General features: G+C 35.2%; 1 protein-coding gene across 1 annotated transcript in view; it reads left to right on the forward strand.

Annotated features, from left to right (window-relative positions):
- Kiaa0825 (KIAA0825 ortholog) overlaps positions 1-18,144 on the forward strand; it is a 402,774-nt gene that overhangs the window by 82,167 nt on the left and 302,463 nt on the right. The gene's annotated exons all lie outside the window — the stretch shown is intronic.

Consider the following 18,144-nt stretch of genomic DNA (forward strand, 5'->3'; position numbering starts at 1 on the left):
GATGTAGCACAATGGTGTTACTTAGTATGCCTGAGGCTTTGGGTTCAATATTCAACCTGAAAAAAGGAAAACAGAAAAAAACAAACAAAAGAAACAAACAACAAAAAAAGTAGCTCTTCTTTCTTAGGAAGATAATATTTGCTTTCCAAATAAAGACATTCCTTTTAAATTCTTAGGAGAGTTTCTTTCCTTGGTCTTCTCTAAAGTTAACCAAGAAGGGAAGAATACTTAAGATATGAACACAAGCTTAAAAGTGGGAATGATAATTACCAAGTGATGGAGAAGTAGTACTCTTAGTGCTATAGAAAGAGCTGAAATGGAATGAAACATTCCTGTTATCAACTGTAAAACCAGAGCCATCTGCAGCCTGACTTGTAAGACAGTGCAGCGTCTACCTGGGCCTTCTCAGTCAAAGTAGAAAAAGAAAAGCAGAAACAACCCAACAAGTTGTGTGTTCATGAGAAAATTAATAGAACCAGATTATATGGATGCCTTCCAAAATGTACAATGAAGCATTTCTGGAGCCATAGTTTATTTTTTCTTTGCTCAGAAATAATACAAATTGATGAAAATGAAAATTTGAAGAAAATCTTAGTACTATCAAAGGGAAAAGTAATAAATTGAGATTGTTTAGATTTTTCTAAGAAATGCTATTTCATTTATTCATTAGCTAGGAAATTATGTGAAAAAGGCCAGAGTTACATTATGGGAGTGAGAAGAAAGAGAAAAAATAGGAATTCTGAAAGTACATTCAAGTACCTTTTTGGTACAGTTATTACCATTAATAATGCAATGTTATGATAAGCTATAAATTTCATAAAGTTTATGAATCTGAAATTTTTTTCTTAGATACATTTATAGGATCCATGATGTTAGATACTTACAAAAATCTCTTATTTGTTTATTTAACTTTTGTACTAGTACTGGGGTTTGAACTCAGACCCTTGCACTCTTACGTGGCTTTTTTGCTCACAGTGCTTTACCGTTTGAGCCATAGCTTCACTTCTGGCTTTTTGTCGGTTATTTGGAGATAAGAATCTCAGGGTTTTTCTGCCTGAATTGGCTTTGAATTGCATTCCTCAGAACTCAGCCTCCTGAGTAGCTAAGAATATAACTAAGAATATAAGCATGAGCCACTAATATCTGATTCTAAACCCCTTATTTAAAACTCTGTGTGTGTGTGTGTGTGTGTGTGTGTGTGTGTTGCTGGGTTTTGAATTCAGGCTTCAAGTGCAAGGGAAGTGCTGAACTTCTAAGCTGCATCCCAAGCAGATACTTAAAATCTGATAAAAGTGATCCATTAATAAAATATATTATTAGGAATGTTTTCTTATTAATTTAAAGAAATTATGAATGCGTTATTATTTTTAAAATTGAGCCAATAAAATATATATTAAAAAAGAAGATCTTCTGATTGTTGACCCTGGAGTGACCACTGTTTTTATACTTCATTGAATAGTCTAGAAAATTTTTTGTCCATGTAAGAATTAATGCACATTCTTTTAATTTTTAAAAATAAGATCAAGGAGCTGAGAAGAGTGGTAGAATGCTTGCCTTGCATGCATGAGGCCCTGGGTTCGATTCCTCAGAACCAAATAAGCAAAAAAAAAAATGGAAGTGGCACTGTGGTTCAAGTGGTAGAGCGCTAGCCTTGAGCTGAAGAGCTGAGGGACAGCGCCCAGGCTGAGTTCAGGCCCAACTACCAACAAAAAAAAAAAAGAAAGAAAAAAAGAAAAAGATCAAACTAGACATACTGTTCACCACTCTTTCATGACTTCCTCCCACTTCAGTGCAATTGGGTCTGACTTCTGGGACTTCATGGGACTTCTGACTTCATAGGACTCTATAATGTAGGTGTAACATGATGCATTTGCAAATAGCTAATTTTAAATTGACATGATGAGATTTTAACTCACTGGAATAGAAAAAATATTTTTTCTTTAAAATGTATAACCATTTCTGTCTGCTACATAACTACAATGACACTTACAGGTATGTAAATATACATACATGTGTTTATATATATAATTTTTATAGTTTGTACAGCAACAAGTGTTACATGTTTCTCCTTTAGTATTCTGAAGTAATCCTTGTTATGTTTGTTCTGTGTCCTTCCACACATGAACATGTACATTCTATACATTCCTATATAATATTTTTATAACTTACTATATCATGGATCCATTCTGTATTAATAATAAAATATTTAATAAATAATGATTTGCATTCTTTTTTCAGGCTGCAAATTACGTATTACACCTTTATTCAGTGATTTAATTAACTACCTACATAGGTAGTTTTCCTAATTTCTTTTCCTTAAATACTGTGTAACTTAAATTTTATAACAGGGAGGAATATTACTGGGTCAGAGAATAGGCTAATGTGTAATGTAATGTATAATGTGTAAGTGTGTATAAGTGTGTGTGTGTGTGTGTGTGTGTGTGTGTGTGTGTGTGTGTTGGTGGGGAGAGGGCAACCTTCAAGTTGTCCTGTGAATATACCTATAGATTTTAACTACAATTACTCAAAAGAATTAATGGATTTATTCATTTACATATTGATTCATTAGTTATGATTTTAAAATAAATACTGAAATCCCTGTGCTTGCCTGCCTCCTTCTGGATAATCAAGGTTATTGCTGTCTTGCCAGCTGTCCTGTCTTTGCTGCAGAGACCTGAGAGAAGGATTGGCAGTGATGGAAATGTACTGAATGTATAAAGTCCTGTAGCTCTTAGGAGCTTTGGAGCCAGGCTTTGCATTCCAGCTTTGGCAGGTAGCAGCAATAAGACCTTGCATAGAGTTTTCCTATGTGTGCCCATCATCGAATTTAGAAGATGGAGTCAATTTAAAAGATAATTTAAAATATCTTGCTTCCTGGGGTAGGGGGGAGGTAGGGAAGGGATGTGAAGGGTAAACAAAGGAGGAGGCTGCAATGCTTGATAAGAAATGTACGCATTATCCTGCCCATGTAATTGTAACCCCTCTGTACAGTATGTTCACAAAAAAAATTAAATTAAAAAAATGAAAAAAAGAAAAAAAATATCTTGCTTCCTATTGGCTTGGTATTAATAGATTTCATATCTGACACATACTCAAAACTTTTTATTATATTTATTTAAAACCTGAATACAGCCGGACACCGGTGGCTCATTCCTGTAATCCTAGCTACTCAGGAGGCTGAGATCTGAGGATCACGGTTCAAAGCCAGCCAGGGCAGGAAAAGTCTGTGAAACCACCAGAAAACCGTAAGTGGTGCTGTGGCTCAAGTGGTAGCATACTTTCCTTGACCTGAAGAGCTTAGTGACAGTGCCCAGATGCAGCGTTCAAGCCCCACAACCAAAAAAAAAAAAAAACAACAATAACAAAAAACAAAAAAAACCCAACCTGAATACATATATGCATATATATACATACACACTTGAATATATTACCTAAATTATATATAGTGAATAAAATTGTATTCACATATTAATTTGCTGTGATATAGTAATGAGTTGCTTCCAAATACAATTACGTGACAAAAGGCTGAATATTTGATATTTAAAAAAAATCTTACGTATGACTTTTTTGCAGCATTGAGGAAGCATTATATAACAGTTTTCAATTTAAAAATAAACACTAGTCATAAAATAAAATAATTAAATATGATAAATATAGCCAGACATTTCACTTGCTTGTCCTCATGATTCTGACCACATATTAGACTCACTATATATGAATGATGGCCACATGGAGCTCAGCACTGATCTCACCCAGGAATATCAGACTCCTGTAGTTAAAAGCTTGCTGATTTGCTCCTTTTTTGGCTCCACAGGTCCTTCAAACATAGCAGGGGTACACCAGAATTTACCATTCCCTGATCCTGCTTCTTTTTCTCAATCCAAAAATGTCACTACTGATAATCTCTCAATACAAACTACACTCAGTGTTTTGTGTCTTTGCCATCAAAAATATCACTAAGATGTGTGTGTACATGTGTGTGTGTGTATTGCTGAGCAATCAAGATTCTTAGTTTTACCTTATCACATAAGTCTTTTTTTATTAGTAAGTTTATTGTGAAAATACCGTACAGAAGGGTTACCATTACATGAGCAAGGTAAGGAGTACATTTCTTAGCAAGCATTGTTGCCTCTTCCTTTGTCTTACCATCCCTGTCCTCCCATCTGCCTATTCCCCAATTCCCGCCAAAGTTGTAAAGTTCGTTTTTCAACTTAACGACTTGTACATGTCATTGTTGCAATGGGTCCACCAGTATCCCTATTTAAACAATTTGTTTTTTTTCCCTTCCCCTCCACAAATTATACCAACATCAAATACAGTGAAAACGGGTTATACCATGGGGGAGGGACATACAAAGCAACAAAGAAATCATCTTATGAATATGTTAGAAACAATCGCATGAAAGAAAAAAAACATTTGAATACTTATCTTGGGGTTCATTTCCCTAACATCAACTTATCTGACCTTTTCTGCTTGACTCAGACATATACTAGTTATTTGCAAATAAAGGAAACCATGGAACCTATGTTTTTTGGGGTCTGGCTTACTTCACTTAATATAATTTTTTCCAAGTCTTTCTATTTCCTAACAAATGGGGCAATGCCATTCATTCTGATGGAGGCATAGAATTCCATTGTGTTTATATACCACACTTTCTTGATCCATTCATCTACTGAGGGGCATCTGGGTTGGTTCCATATCTTAGCTATGGTAAATAATGCTGCAATAAACATAGTTGTGCTGGTAGCTTTAGTATGGTCTTGTTTGTGATCATTTGGGTAAATGCCCAAAAGTGCGATTACTGGGTCATAGAGAATCTCTATGTGGAGTTGGTTGAGGAACCTCCATACTACTTTCCAGGTAGTTTTATTTGAACAAGTTTATATACTCCCACCAACAATGCAGTAGGGTTCCCTTCTGTCCACATCCCCTCCAGCATCTGTTGTTATTAGAGTTCTTGATCTTATCACCTAAGTCTTTACAAATCTCTCTGTTCCTCCTCAGTCCTTTTAGGACCAATTTTGCTCTTTATCATCCTTCATTTAGGCTGTTAAAAATGGTTATGTTTTGACTTTTAATTGGATTCCCTGTGCTTATTCTTATTTTCCTCTATGGCATCTGCCAAGCACACTTTACTCCAGGGTTTATAGCCCTTCAGTGGCTCCTCATCACTGTCATCATAAAGCCTTAGCATTCGGTGTTGGAGAGCTAACCTTCCTTGACCTCGTGCTTGCCTCCTCAGCCTCATTTCATGCCTGTCTCCACCTCATATTTTTCATTCCAGCAAAACACTGAACTGACAGAAAGTCTTGCTGCCAGTGTGCTATGTATGAGTTCCTATCCTTTTCCTCCCCTTCTTTGCCTAATTCCCATTCATGCTTTCTGACTGCTCATGTGTCATTTCTTCAAGGAAGCTTTCTCAGAGCCAGAGCGCCTAATCCATGCATGCTCCCGCAGCATCTCCATATGCCTTTCTCAAGGCTCTTAGCATATTCTATTAAAATATCTAATTAGGGGTCTGTCCTCCCATATGGACTCTAAACACCTCAAGGGCAAGTATTATTTATTTTCTCCAGCACCCAATCCACTGACTAACACATGCCAGGAGTTCAATGCATACTATTTTAACTGAACCATTTTCTTAAAATAAATCAGTATCTGGAGGTATAATGGTCTATATTGTTAGCTAACTAATCAACTAATTAGTTGAGCCCCTACTACTAAAAAATATTTCACTAAGATTAATGGAAATTGCAAAAACGAATAATATATTTGCCTCCTATCTAGATCAATCAATAAAATGTAAATATATAAAAAGCTCCTGGGAGTCATGCAGACAAGCATTTTCTGAGTTCTGAAAAGAAAGTGATTGCAGAATAGGGGCTCCTTTTGATTTCAGTCTGGGGTCATCAACATAAAATGAAGCTGTGTTGGTTATGGGGTGAGCAAGACCTGGAGATACAGGCAGCAGGAAGTGATAAGACATTTGCTGTCTGATGTTTTCCTGTCCTCAAGGAAAAATATTATCTCTGAAATAGAATTCCAGCTGAGGATGTATACAGAAGATAGGGTTTATTGGAAAACAAAAAGAAAAGCAGAGCCTGTTTCTCAGGTCTTCTGGTTTTCTTCCATCTCATCACTCAGAGACCTGAAAGTTGCATCTGATACCTCGTTCTGAAGCACAGTCCCACTTTTTATCTTCTCTTCCCACCAGCCTTGGAGCTATCATTTAAGGAAACTGACCCACAAAGCAACAGGAGTGGGAAAGCATAGGAGACCATATCAAATTAGTACCAAGTCATTTGTTTGTGATTTCAAATGTATGAGGAAGTCAAAAATTGAGCTGAAGAACTGAGGGACAGTGTCCAGGCCCAGAGTTCAGGCCCCACGACTGGACCAAAAAAAAGGGGGGTAAGGGACATTTTAGTATAAAAAGAGAACAAGCCAGAAAAACTTCATGAAGATTTGGACTTGAAGTTTGGCAATGAGTAGACCCCACATAGGCAGAAGGAAAGGGAAAAGACCATTTTCCTTTTCTTTTCTTTCTTTTTTTTTGAATCTAGACACATAGCAGAGGCAGTTGCTTGTTGGAGGCAAGAGAAATATGACTGACACTTATGAGCTATTCTATAAATAATTGATGAAGACATTAATTAGAATTCTATAAAGTTACAAGTAGCATCTTTGCTTTTCCTCATCTCTGATTCTGATGCAAAAAAGAAAGGACAATTATTGAAATAAGAATATAGAGTAGTTCATACAATAGAAAGAAAACTTAAACAACTTCTAGAAGGAAAGAATGTCTCAAGATCCAAGCAGCAGAAATAATAGCTTTGTAGCTATAGTTCATTTTTAAACTTTGTTTTCTCCTATGTAGAATAGATTTTTTTCCACTTTTCAGGGGTATATGGTTCTGTCAACTTCATGCTGACATCCTGTTGCCTTGTTCAGAAAGTTTCAAAGAATACTTCATATTGTCCAAGGGATAAACTTGTTATTGCAAGAAGAAAGAAAGAAGTACTGGCCAGAAAAACTAAGGTATCACATAAATGGGCAAATAAATGAATGGTGTGATATCACTAAGAGTCTTGAAGCTACTCTTTGCTGCTTAAATTACATATTGTTACAGGGTTTTGAGTAGAAAGGTAACTAGAGCAAACTGTTTAAGAAGTAGAATTGATGTGTAAGATTGCCTAAACAAGGAGAAGGATATAAAGCAATATTGCTAAACATTTTTTCCCTTCAGAAATCCAACCGTGAAGTTTAGTTAAAGTTTATTCAGGGGACAAACCATAAAAGACTGGGAAGCCTATGTGGGAATACTAAGAAATAATGGAAAGATAGTAAAGCAATGGTGTTCAGAGGGTGGTCCTCAACTAAGCAGCAGCAGCCTCTGGAACAAGTCAGAAAATATCTCGGTCTCCATTCCAGGCTCATTGAACAAAAAATCTTGGTGAAGGGTTAAGGAATCTGTCTTACAAAACTCTCCATGTGATTCTGATGAATGCCAATGCTATTGTTTGGTAGCTGTTATAGAGTTTGGGGCTACAATGTCTTCATTCAAGTCCTGGTTGCTACTTAAGAGCTTTGTGACCTTGTGCCTTAGAAATAAATGCTATCATGCTTTTCTCACTGAGGTTGGAGAATTAAATTAGTCTTAATATGTGGGAAATGCTTATTACAGTACTTTGCACATAGTAGCCATTACATAATTTTCTATTATTATCATCTCAGTATTTGAAACATGTATTTGTATAAATGATAATGTGGGTTGATACATACATTGTCTTTTAGTGACTACCAAAAGGTAGTGACTGAGAACTCTGAATTCAAAATTCAATCTAAGTTGATTTTAAAATATTTGAACTACACATTTTTTTTTAGCCAGTCCTGGGGCTGGGCGCTTTCCTGAGCTTCATTTGCTCAAGGCTAGCACTTTACCACTTGAGCTACAGTGCCACTTCTGGCTTTTTCTGTTTATGTGGTAATGAGGAATCAAACCCAGGGCTTCATGCATGCTAGGCAAGCACTTTACCACTAGGCCACATTCCCAGCTCCTTAAAATATTTGTACTCATTAACAAAGCTTGTTATAATATAAAAATCAAGTAAGCCTAACATTTGACTGTATGGTAAAAAATGTTAGCTTACATAATTTTGCATGTGTTTTCTAGTTAGCTTTTCAATTAAAAAATGTTTCCCTGAAATGAATCACAACACAACAATAGGAATAATATTGACTATTTCTATCAAAACAGCATGACAATCAACTACTGTTGTTTTTTTTTCCTTTTAGTTTCTTATCCATAGAAGAATTGGCAGTGAAATTTTCTTATATGTTGAGTATAAAAATCTTTCTTCTTGGCTGAGCTAGAACAGATAGAGAAGTGAATTTACTATACAAGACAGGCAAGAACACAGCAACTGATGGGGACTTGTACAAGTCACCACTCTCACATCCACTTTGTGCCTCTCTCCTGCCATCACATAAAGCACCAATCACATGGTTCTTCTACACATCTCAGGGACAAGGCCAGTCTCTGTTGAATTAAGAATTAAAATCTGCTTAAAAATGCTTCCTGTAAGGTCAGCTCTACTTTGATGATGTAAAAGATGTGTGAAAGATAATAGCTGCTTCTATCACTGCCTAATCTGATGTAAAGGTTTCTGCTTCCAAAGATGTTCGGTCATATTTGAAGTTTGAAGAAATATGACTCTGTTTTTATGATTGCATAACTATTTTTTCTTTTCTATTTTTGTGCTGATACTGGGTCTTGAACTTGGGCACTGGGGTTGGAATTTAGGAGCCTGAGTGCTGTTCCTTACCGTTTTTTCATTCAAGACTGGTTCTCTACTACTTGAGTGATTGCTCTACTTCCAGCCTTTGGGTAGTTAATTGGAGATAAGAGTGTTGCAGCTTTTCCTGCCCAGCATGGCTTTGAGCTTTGGTCTTCCAATCTCATCTTCTGGAGTGGCTAGGATTACAGGAGTGAGGCACTGGCATCCAGCTTTGCATAAGTATTTTTTAAGTGAGGAAGACAACTAAGAAGGAAAGATTAAGTATCACACCTGGAAAATGTCTATTTGAAAGGCCTACAATGTCTTCTAATAGAATAATATGCTCATTAGGATAACTTTGCAGGTAGGTACAGGATATTTCTATTATCACCAAAGCTACCTCTTTTTAGAGTAATTTTAACATACATTCACAGGCATTATAATTTTCTCCGTGGCAAGAAGAAAGTATGAAAAGAATCTTATACTTTAAAAGGAAAAATGTGTAATCTCCTTTAAAAGGTTATGATTCAATTAGAAAATATATTAGAAAGCACTCTCAGCAGGTGTCTTAACTTAAATCCATCTTTTTGATGATGGCATTATTTTTATTCCTGTGCTAAATTTTTAAAAATTAATTTTTAGCATGTTATATTAGGAGCTGATAATGTAACTTGACTGTCATGGCATATTCCTTTAAAAATGAAATATCAGTTCTCAGATACAACCTGAGGCTATAGTAAAAATGAATTCTTAGCTTAGTTTAAGTTTTCCTATAGGTTAATTTTTACTCTTGATAAGATAAAGTAACACATATGATAAAGATATAATTGACTGAACTCCAGTAGAATTTGAGACTGAGAAAAGGATATTAGGAAGATATTTCATTAATAATGTACCATTAGCATACAGTGCTTAAAATTTAAAACTCATTTCATTACACTAGAGCTGTCTTTTTATTGAGATGTACCCTGAAAGGGTCAGCACGTCTAAGTATTTACAACTTGGAGTCTAACCAGCATAAAGCAAAAGAAAAGACAGCTGAGAAACTATTCAAGATTTTGTTCTGGGTCCAGTTCTCTATTCTGGCTACATTTGGATATGGCCCAATCTTTGATTAGTATCTTCAATTAACTGTGATCCTACCAACAGTCAGATATTCTTGCTCATGTTCTCTGTCAAAAATACAAACACCAAAAAATAACAACAAAAAAGAATATAGGAGACGGGCAAAACTATAATGCCCGTGATAATTGTGAAAGAAGTCAAATCTCTTGCTAATGAATACAGACAACTTCAGGCAGAAAAGATGGAATAGAATATGAGAGAATGTTATCATTCAACAGCAAGTTTAGGTAACATCCTACTGAGCCAGTGTTGGCCCATGGAACCAGTGTTCACCTGGGAACAAGAGTGATTATATAAGCAGTTTCTCTTCAGTTTTTCTCACTGACACAGAAGAATGTCTTCAGGTGACCCTATCTTTACTCTTTGCAGCCACTTAGGTTTCTCTTGGCATGTGAAACAAAAAGATATTTGCTTTCCTGGCCCTTCAGAGGGAATAGCAAACCTTCCTTGTCACATGGGTTTGAGAATGTATTATAAACCCTGTCCATGCATCATCTTTTTAGATCACAATCACTAATCACCTGGTAGCAAAACAACTACTTGATTCAAAAACAGTTATAGAAGGGATGTATAGAAAGCACAGAGATAATATAGAGTAGCAATTCAATTTCTTCTGTCATTGGAGTTATCATATGCTACTATGAAATCATTAGACACTTTCTATTAATCTCTGTGTTTGTTAAATTGCTCAACCAGTTGAGACTATTAATTATTCCTTACTATATCATCAACACCTTACTCAGAGCCTATGTTGTATTAGACTAAATGCAGTATGTAAAGAATTTACTTTTATAATATGAGAAAAGCCATAGGAGTATATGTAGTAGAAGCTGGACTGGTTCCCTGCTACTTTGTCAAAGTTTCGAATCAGCTCGAATAATTTGGGAGTGGAGTCCATGAGGTTCTTTAAATACAAAATCATGTCGTCCGCAAAGAAGGAGACCTTTACTTCAGCTTTCCTTATTCGGATCCCCTTTATGTTTGCATCTTGTCTTATTGCTCTAGCTAGGCATTCTAATACTAAATTGAAGAGGAGAGGAGAGAGGGGACATCCTTGTCTTGTTCCTGAGTTTAAAGGAAACGGTTTTAGTTTTTTGCCATTAAGTATAATGCTGGCTGTAGGTTTTTCATACATGGCCATTATTGTATTGAGAAATGATCCCTGGATTCCTAGCTTCTCCAGAACTTTCATCATAAAGGGGTGCTGTCAAATGCTTATTCTGCATCTATTGAGATAATCATGTGGCTTTTATCCTTGCTCTTGTTGATAATGAATTACATTAATTTATTTGCATATATTGAACTAACTTTGAATCCCTGGAATGAATCCTGTTTGATCATGATGTATGATTTTTTTTGATAATTTGTTGAAGTCAATTGGCCAAAATTTTGTTGAGAAGTTTGCATAGATGGCCATCAAAGAAATGGGTCTATAGTTCTCTTTCTTTGATGTGTCCCTGTCTGATTTTGGGATGAGGGTTATGATGGCTTCATAGAAGGAGTTTGATAGTGAACTTTCATTTTCAATTTCATTGAAGAGTTGGAGCTTCTCTATGACCCAGAAATCCCACTTTTGGGCATTTACCCAAATGATCACAAACAAGGGTATACTAAAGCTACCAGCACAACTATGTTTATCACAGCATTATTCACCATAGCTAAGATATGGAACCAACCCAGATGCCCTTCAGTTGATGAGTAGATCAAGAAAATGTGATATATATAATGGAATTCTATGATTCCATCAGAAAGAACAACACTGCCCCATTTGTTAGGAAATGGAAGACTTGGAAAAAATCATATGAAGTGAAGCTGGACTGGTCCTATTCTTGCAAAGGAAACGCTTGTCAGGAATACATGTGGGATCTGATATTTCTGATAAATTCAGACAAGTCAAGATCATTTAACCAAATGATCAGTACAACCCTAAGACTATCACCTATTAGGATATGTGCAAAACATTGTTTTTATGGGTATAAATGCAGAGTTTATGGTAGACTCTAACAAAGATTGTGCACACACACGTACATACACAAATACAGAAAGCCAAAGAATTGACATAGTAGAGATGAAATGGAAGGTCTTGCAAGAGGGTAACTACTCAAGTTTATGAATATTAATTAACCTTGTAGATAAAATCTATTAACTAAAATAATATGTAAAGTACTTATGATAAAACTGATCTCTAATATAGCACTTATGGGTATTTCCAATTCTTTCCTATTTAAGGTAGTATATAGACATTAACATGAAATAGAAGTTATTTAAAGATAAACAGATAATTTAACATGAAATAAAGAGATCTTCACACTGAACACATTAATAAAATGTTAATGAATAAAGCTAAATGTAATGAGCTGAAAACCACTAGTTTTATTTCTGACACCAACATGAATCGTTCATCTAGGCAATCTGATCGATAATGGGAAAACAATAATGATGGAAAAATATAACCACCTGTGCTTATCAAGAACTTAAAGTTTTAGGAAACAACTCCCAACTTAACAACTATAATATGACACAATATATGCTAAAGTGAGGGTATGTGAGAGTCAAAATATTCAGGAGTATGAAGATTACGAGTCTAACCTGGCCTGGGGTCTGGACAGACTTCTCAGAGGAGATGGTAATATCTGCCACTTACACAACAATTCCTGCCTCCCTGGCACTCCACCCTTGCACTATTGAGGTTTAAACAAACTAAACAACCTATCCAAAATCATGAGGTTAGTAAGGAGCTGTGACTGGACTTGAATCCACGATTCCATGTGTTAGCTATTCCATAAACTATCTCTGATACTCCTGATTGTGGCACTAGAGGAAGCACTCACTTACACCCATTGTAAAATGGATGGTGGGTGGTGGTGGTGGAGCAAGGCAGAAAAAGAGGGAGGAATTCAGTTTTTTATTTCAAATAGTTAAATGATTGCTGAATTTAAATTCAGAGTCATCAACTTCTAAATGCTTGGATTCCCTAATGATCACTGTTCTTTCTCTACTTTCTCACCATTTACAGGAAGGGTTTTGGCACCCGTGGGAGATCTGAATTTTCCATGTATTGGACTTTTGTCAGATTCTGTTGCTATACAACTTCATAGGTATTTCATAGATAACTACATCTTTTAATCATTTATTTACTCATTCACTATTTCCTTGTACCTTATGTACATTGGTTGATACTTACAAAATCCTCTTCAGAAGAGATAAAATGTAATGTATCCATTTCTGAAAAATAAAGAAATGCTTTCTTAGTCATATAAATTTGCAAAACAAGTAAAGGTTACAAAGATAATGCTGGAGAAAAAGGGAAAGACAGTTTCAATTTCTTCTTAGTGCATGTGGTGAAAACATTGCTTGTAGATCTGCCAAGATTTTTTTTGCTACCTATTAGGCTTTCATGACAAAGAAGTTCTGTACAGACTCAGGGTTGTGGTGTTTACATTTTGCTCCCTCCCTGCTGGGATCCCATGGAATCAAGCATTCAGGGAGGCCCAGCCTTCTTCCAGGCCTCTCATAGCCCCTTAGTGAGTTCCAAGTTCCACCTGCTCTCAGGAAGTGACTTGGATCCTGAGAAAAGAACTGCTTATTATTTGTACCTAATGCGGCTCCTGCTGACTTCATATTATAATGCTGTTTAAAAGTTTTCTTTACTGGAACAAATATATTCCATTTGGATTATGTCATGAATTTCATCTGAAATAATAAGACTTTCAAAAGCATTTGTGTGTCACCTCTTTTTGCATCACTTGTCTGGCAGCACTGAGAATACCTCCTCACTGAAAATGGATCCATTTACAGTCAATAGCAGGGAGGCTAATGTTCTTTTTCTTGGAAAAAGTGAAATATGTGCTCTTTATCCTATTATTCTCATCCACCAGCTTCAGATTATCTGATTTTTGTAGATTCTCATTTTCTCCAGTATCTTAATGCTATTATTAACAAGAATTATGTTGCTAATGGTTTTAGAAAATTATATGTGTACTTTCCATTGCTACCTGGATTTTTTCATAGTTCATCTGAATTAGCTGGAGTTGGATATGTATTCAGAATCGTGTTTTGTTGCATAGCAAATGAAAGGAGCTTTAATATTTCTCTAGATTTATGCTCAATATGCTAAATTTTACTAGAAGACAATGAAGCTAATATTTTTTTCAATCAGCCTCTAGGTGAAAAACACTTAAATATATGTCAGTAATCTGTATTCATTATGAGGAATATATCTCTATATATGAATATAGACACACAAAAATATATTTCATCTTAGGACTAGCTGCATATGAATAGGTGGATATGAATCTATGGTGAAATTTTTCCTAAAGTATACTTTTTAACACCCCCAAACCATATCTTAGATTGAATTTCAGCAATATGCTTCATTAGGTTCTTAGCCAGTAATCTTCGAATTTATCTTGTCAAACTCTTTATAGGATACTGTTATTTTCTTCATTTCCAAGCTTAAATATTTATTATTTTCAATAATACATTTTAGGGTTAGGTATAAAAATCTTGGTTTGGGGCCAAATCTAGCCATTTCTAGGTCTTAGATGATTTTATTTATTTTTTTTATTATGCCAATTTAAGTGCCTACCTTGTGAGAACTGATTTTGGACCCTGAAAACCTGCATATAAATGAAAACAACAATAGCAACAAAAATAGGATATAGTCTCTGGCTTTATGGGAATAAATTTTGATGGTATGTGTGTAAACAAATTTGATTATTTTTTTTCTGAGTAGTTCTTATGCTCAGATCAAACATATATAATAATATGTTTTAAAGACTTCTTCCAGACTTCTTTTGTGAACAGGTGGCTCTTACCTGTCATCCTAGCTACTTGAAAGGCAGAGAATGGGAAGACTGTCATTCTCCACTGGCCCAGGCAGAAAGCTTCCATGACACTTTTTTCCCATAGCTGAGCACAATGGCATGTGCCTGTCATCTCAAGGTGAAAGAGAGGTGAAAGTGGGAGAATCATAGTGCCAGGACAGCTGAGCAAAAAGATCCACGTGTCTCCATAGACAGTGGTATGCACCTGTGATCCCAGTGATGAAAGGAAGTTATATAGAAGGAAAAAAAACAAACTCCTCAACTATGTAGCTGTTATTTATTTTCATTGATAGTCAATAGTAAATTTTTCTTTTATAATGTTAATGAGATTTAAGTGACATTTGTATTTTGCAAGAATCAGCACTCAATGTACAAACACCAATCATTTATTCAGATGTTTTACAGCAATGATTGGCAGGCAGACCAAACATAGTTTTCTGTCTAAAAACATGTGTGTCCAAACCTTTTTGGAAGCAAGATGATTCCCTAGTGATTTATTTAGATAAATTAGATGGATAGATAATTTAATGATAAAGAAATAAAGGCCATGTTGATAGATGAGAAAGTTGTTTGTTGGATTGACATGATCCTGATGAAGTTTTCTAGGGATAAGTTTTTCTGATTGAAAGTGATGTGGGAGTAAACAGAAGTCATGTTGAAAAAGAAGAGGGAAAGAAATTAATTTAATGAAGGAAGATGTAAAAGAGAATTTCTGCTGGGAAAAATCCTTTTTTAATTTGGTTAGGTGTGAAGAGTCTAAGGGACAGAAAAATAGATGTGCTTCAGCAAATAGGAATTGTGAGCTAAGGTGTAATGATTAGGGCTCTAGTCCTATGAGATACTGAGGGGAAATAAGTCAAATAAGTTTGGGAAATGCCATCCCATCCTTTGTGTTTAATTTTGCTTTAATTGGCCTTTCATGAAATGAACTTATCACTGAATTATTTTCCCATAAATTAAGAATCCTTATAAAACCCCTGGGGAAAATACTGAGCTAATAGTGATAGGAAATAAGGACTACTAATTAATGGGCTTCTACCATAGTCATTGCTTCTTTGGGGAAAAATGATTAGATTTAGGTCATACATATTATTTTGTCTCTTTTATTAATAAGTTAGAAAGAGTCATTGAATTAAAAAGGATTTGCTTTTCAATATTGGCATTTTTCTGGAATACAAGGCCCTTCTAATTCCAGGTTATGAAGGTAAGGCCTCTCTCTTCATGTAGATAGCTCCAGACTCTACATATAAACAAGTAACATTCAGGCTGTAGTATTTTGACTCAAAGGTTTTTCTTGGAGTACCTCTTTGTTTATTCTATAAATACAGTATTTTCAAAAGAAATGAGCTAATAAAGGTTTCATGAGTGATAAGGGAGTGATTTGCTTAATAAAGAATAATGAAACATTCTTATAGTCATTGGAAATTGCTTTCAAAATGTTTGGTACAATAGGCATTTTTAGATTTGGAAAGTTAAGCTAGTCTCTTATCTCCATAAACAAAGCTTAAAATAAATCAATAAACTAAGCAGGCCCAGTGGGAATCAAGTAATGACTAAATAGAATACAATTTTTTTTTCATTTTTCCTTTTTATGTGGTGGATAAAACCTCTGACAAAATCTTAGTTATGTTTCTAGCTGTATATTTTATGTGCTTTGGCATCCGTTTGGAAGAGTGATAGGTAGGGCTGTTTATGGAAATAGGTTTCAATAAATGTAAGATTATGGTTAATGGGGCTGGGAAGATGGCTCAGTGGTAGAGCGCTTGCCTTGCATGCATGAGGCCCTGGGTTTGATTCCTCAGCACCACATAAGCAAAATGAAAATAAGCAGGAAGTGGCGCTGTGGCTCAAGTAGTAGAGCACTAGGCTTGAGCTGAAGAGCTGAGGGACAGCGCCCAGGCCCAGAGTTCAGGACCCACGACTGGACCCCCCCCCCCAAAAAAAAAAAAGATTATGGTTAATGAAGAGATGAAATTGAGTTTTTGTAGATTTATTAAAGCTTTAAAAAACTAAGAACACGATTTAATGATTGAAGTTAGTACATACCTTTATATTATCTGTAAGATATCATTATATTTTTGGTCCTCAGTGAAAGGCTGTGCCATAATGACATTTGTTTGATGCCAGTAATTAAATGTTTCAATGAAGTGGATTGCCTATAAAATCGTTACATTTCTGGAACTTTCCTTCTGTATCTATGTAATAAAGTAATCTTTTTTCACATGTAGTCATCATACAATTTTTGATGGCACTCAATGTTTCTAACAACATTTTATTGCTTACTTTGTAAAAGCTCACAAATTTTTCAATTTATAATTAGTTCTCAAGACATTCTTTGAATACCTATTATAAGAAGTGTTAATCATAAGAGAAAGATTCCTTAACCATGACATCATGGCTAAAACTACCATTAGGTAATATCAATATAAACTGGAAGCAACAAAATGGATATTTTAATAATTGAATTGTTCCTTGTACTCTTAATGTATTTTCTATTGAAATGAAACAGTAGGATGACAAGAGGTAAAAGTACATCTTAGTTTTACATTGTATTATTCTCATATAGATAATAGATATCATGATTATTTAGACAGGAGTGATTTTTGAAACATGATTTCATGAATTATGTAGTTTATGTCTAACTAATAAATTTATTTATTTATTTATTTTGTGATCATGAGGCCTGAACTCTGGGCCTTGGCTCTGTCCCTCAGCTCTTCAGCTCAAGGCTAGCACTCTACCACTAGAGCCACAGCACCACTTCCAGCTGTTTCTGCTTATGTGGTGCTGAGGAATCAAACCCAGGGCCTCATGCATATGAGGCAAACACTCTACCACTGAACCACCTTCCCAGCCCCTATTTGTTATTTTTTAAACACATAGACACAGTACATATTAAAATTTGGAGAGTTAGGATGTCATCTGATACTCCTTTCAGTTTTTCGTTTAAGATCTACTTTTTTTATATAAAAAACTGCCAAAATAATACCAATAATTCCTAATTTTCCTTCTTAACCGGATTTTCTAAGTGTTAATAATTTACCACAATTCTACCTCTTAGGGTTTCTCTCTTCTCCTAACAATTATTTTTCTTGAACTGAAAGAAGGTTGCAAACATTTATTCATATATATTTTAATGTGTTTTATGAATTCCCTAAAAACAGAAATGTTCTTTTCGTAACTACATGCATGCAAGGCAAGCGCTCTACCACTGAGCCACCTTCCCAGCCCCTTGGAGAATATTCTTGTTTTGAGTTTTTGTGATATTTTCACATAATTAGATTCATATGGTAGACTTAAAAAAATCAAAATTGTGTAGGGTGTGATCTTTTTTTTACAACAAAAATTACATTGCTGTTTATGACTCAGAAAATGAAGCTTATGGGCTGGGAAAGTGGCTCAGTGGGAGAGCGCTT

Source organism: Dipodomys spectabilis, unplaced genomic scaffold (genome assembly GCF_019054845.1).
Source record: "Dipodomys spectabilis isolate Male_0828 unplaced genomic scaffold, ASM1905484v1 ptg000140l, whole genome shotgun sequence".
Lineage (NCBI taxonomy): Eukaryota > Metazoa > Chordata > Mammalia > Rodentia > Heteromyidae > Dipodomys > Dipodomys spectabilis.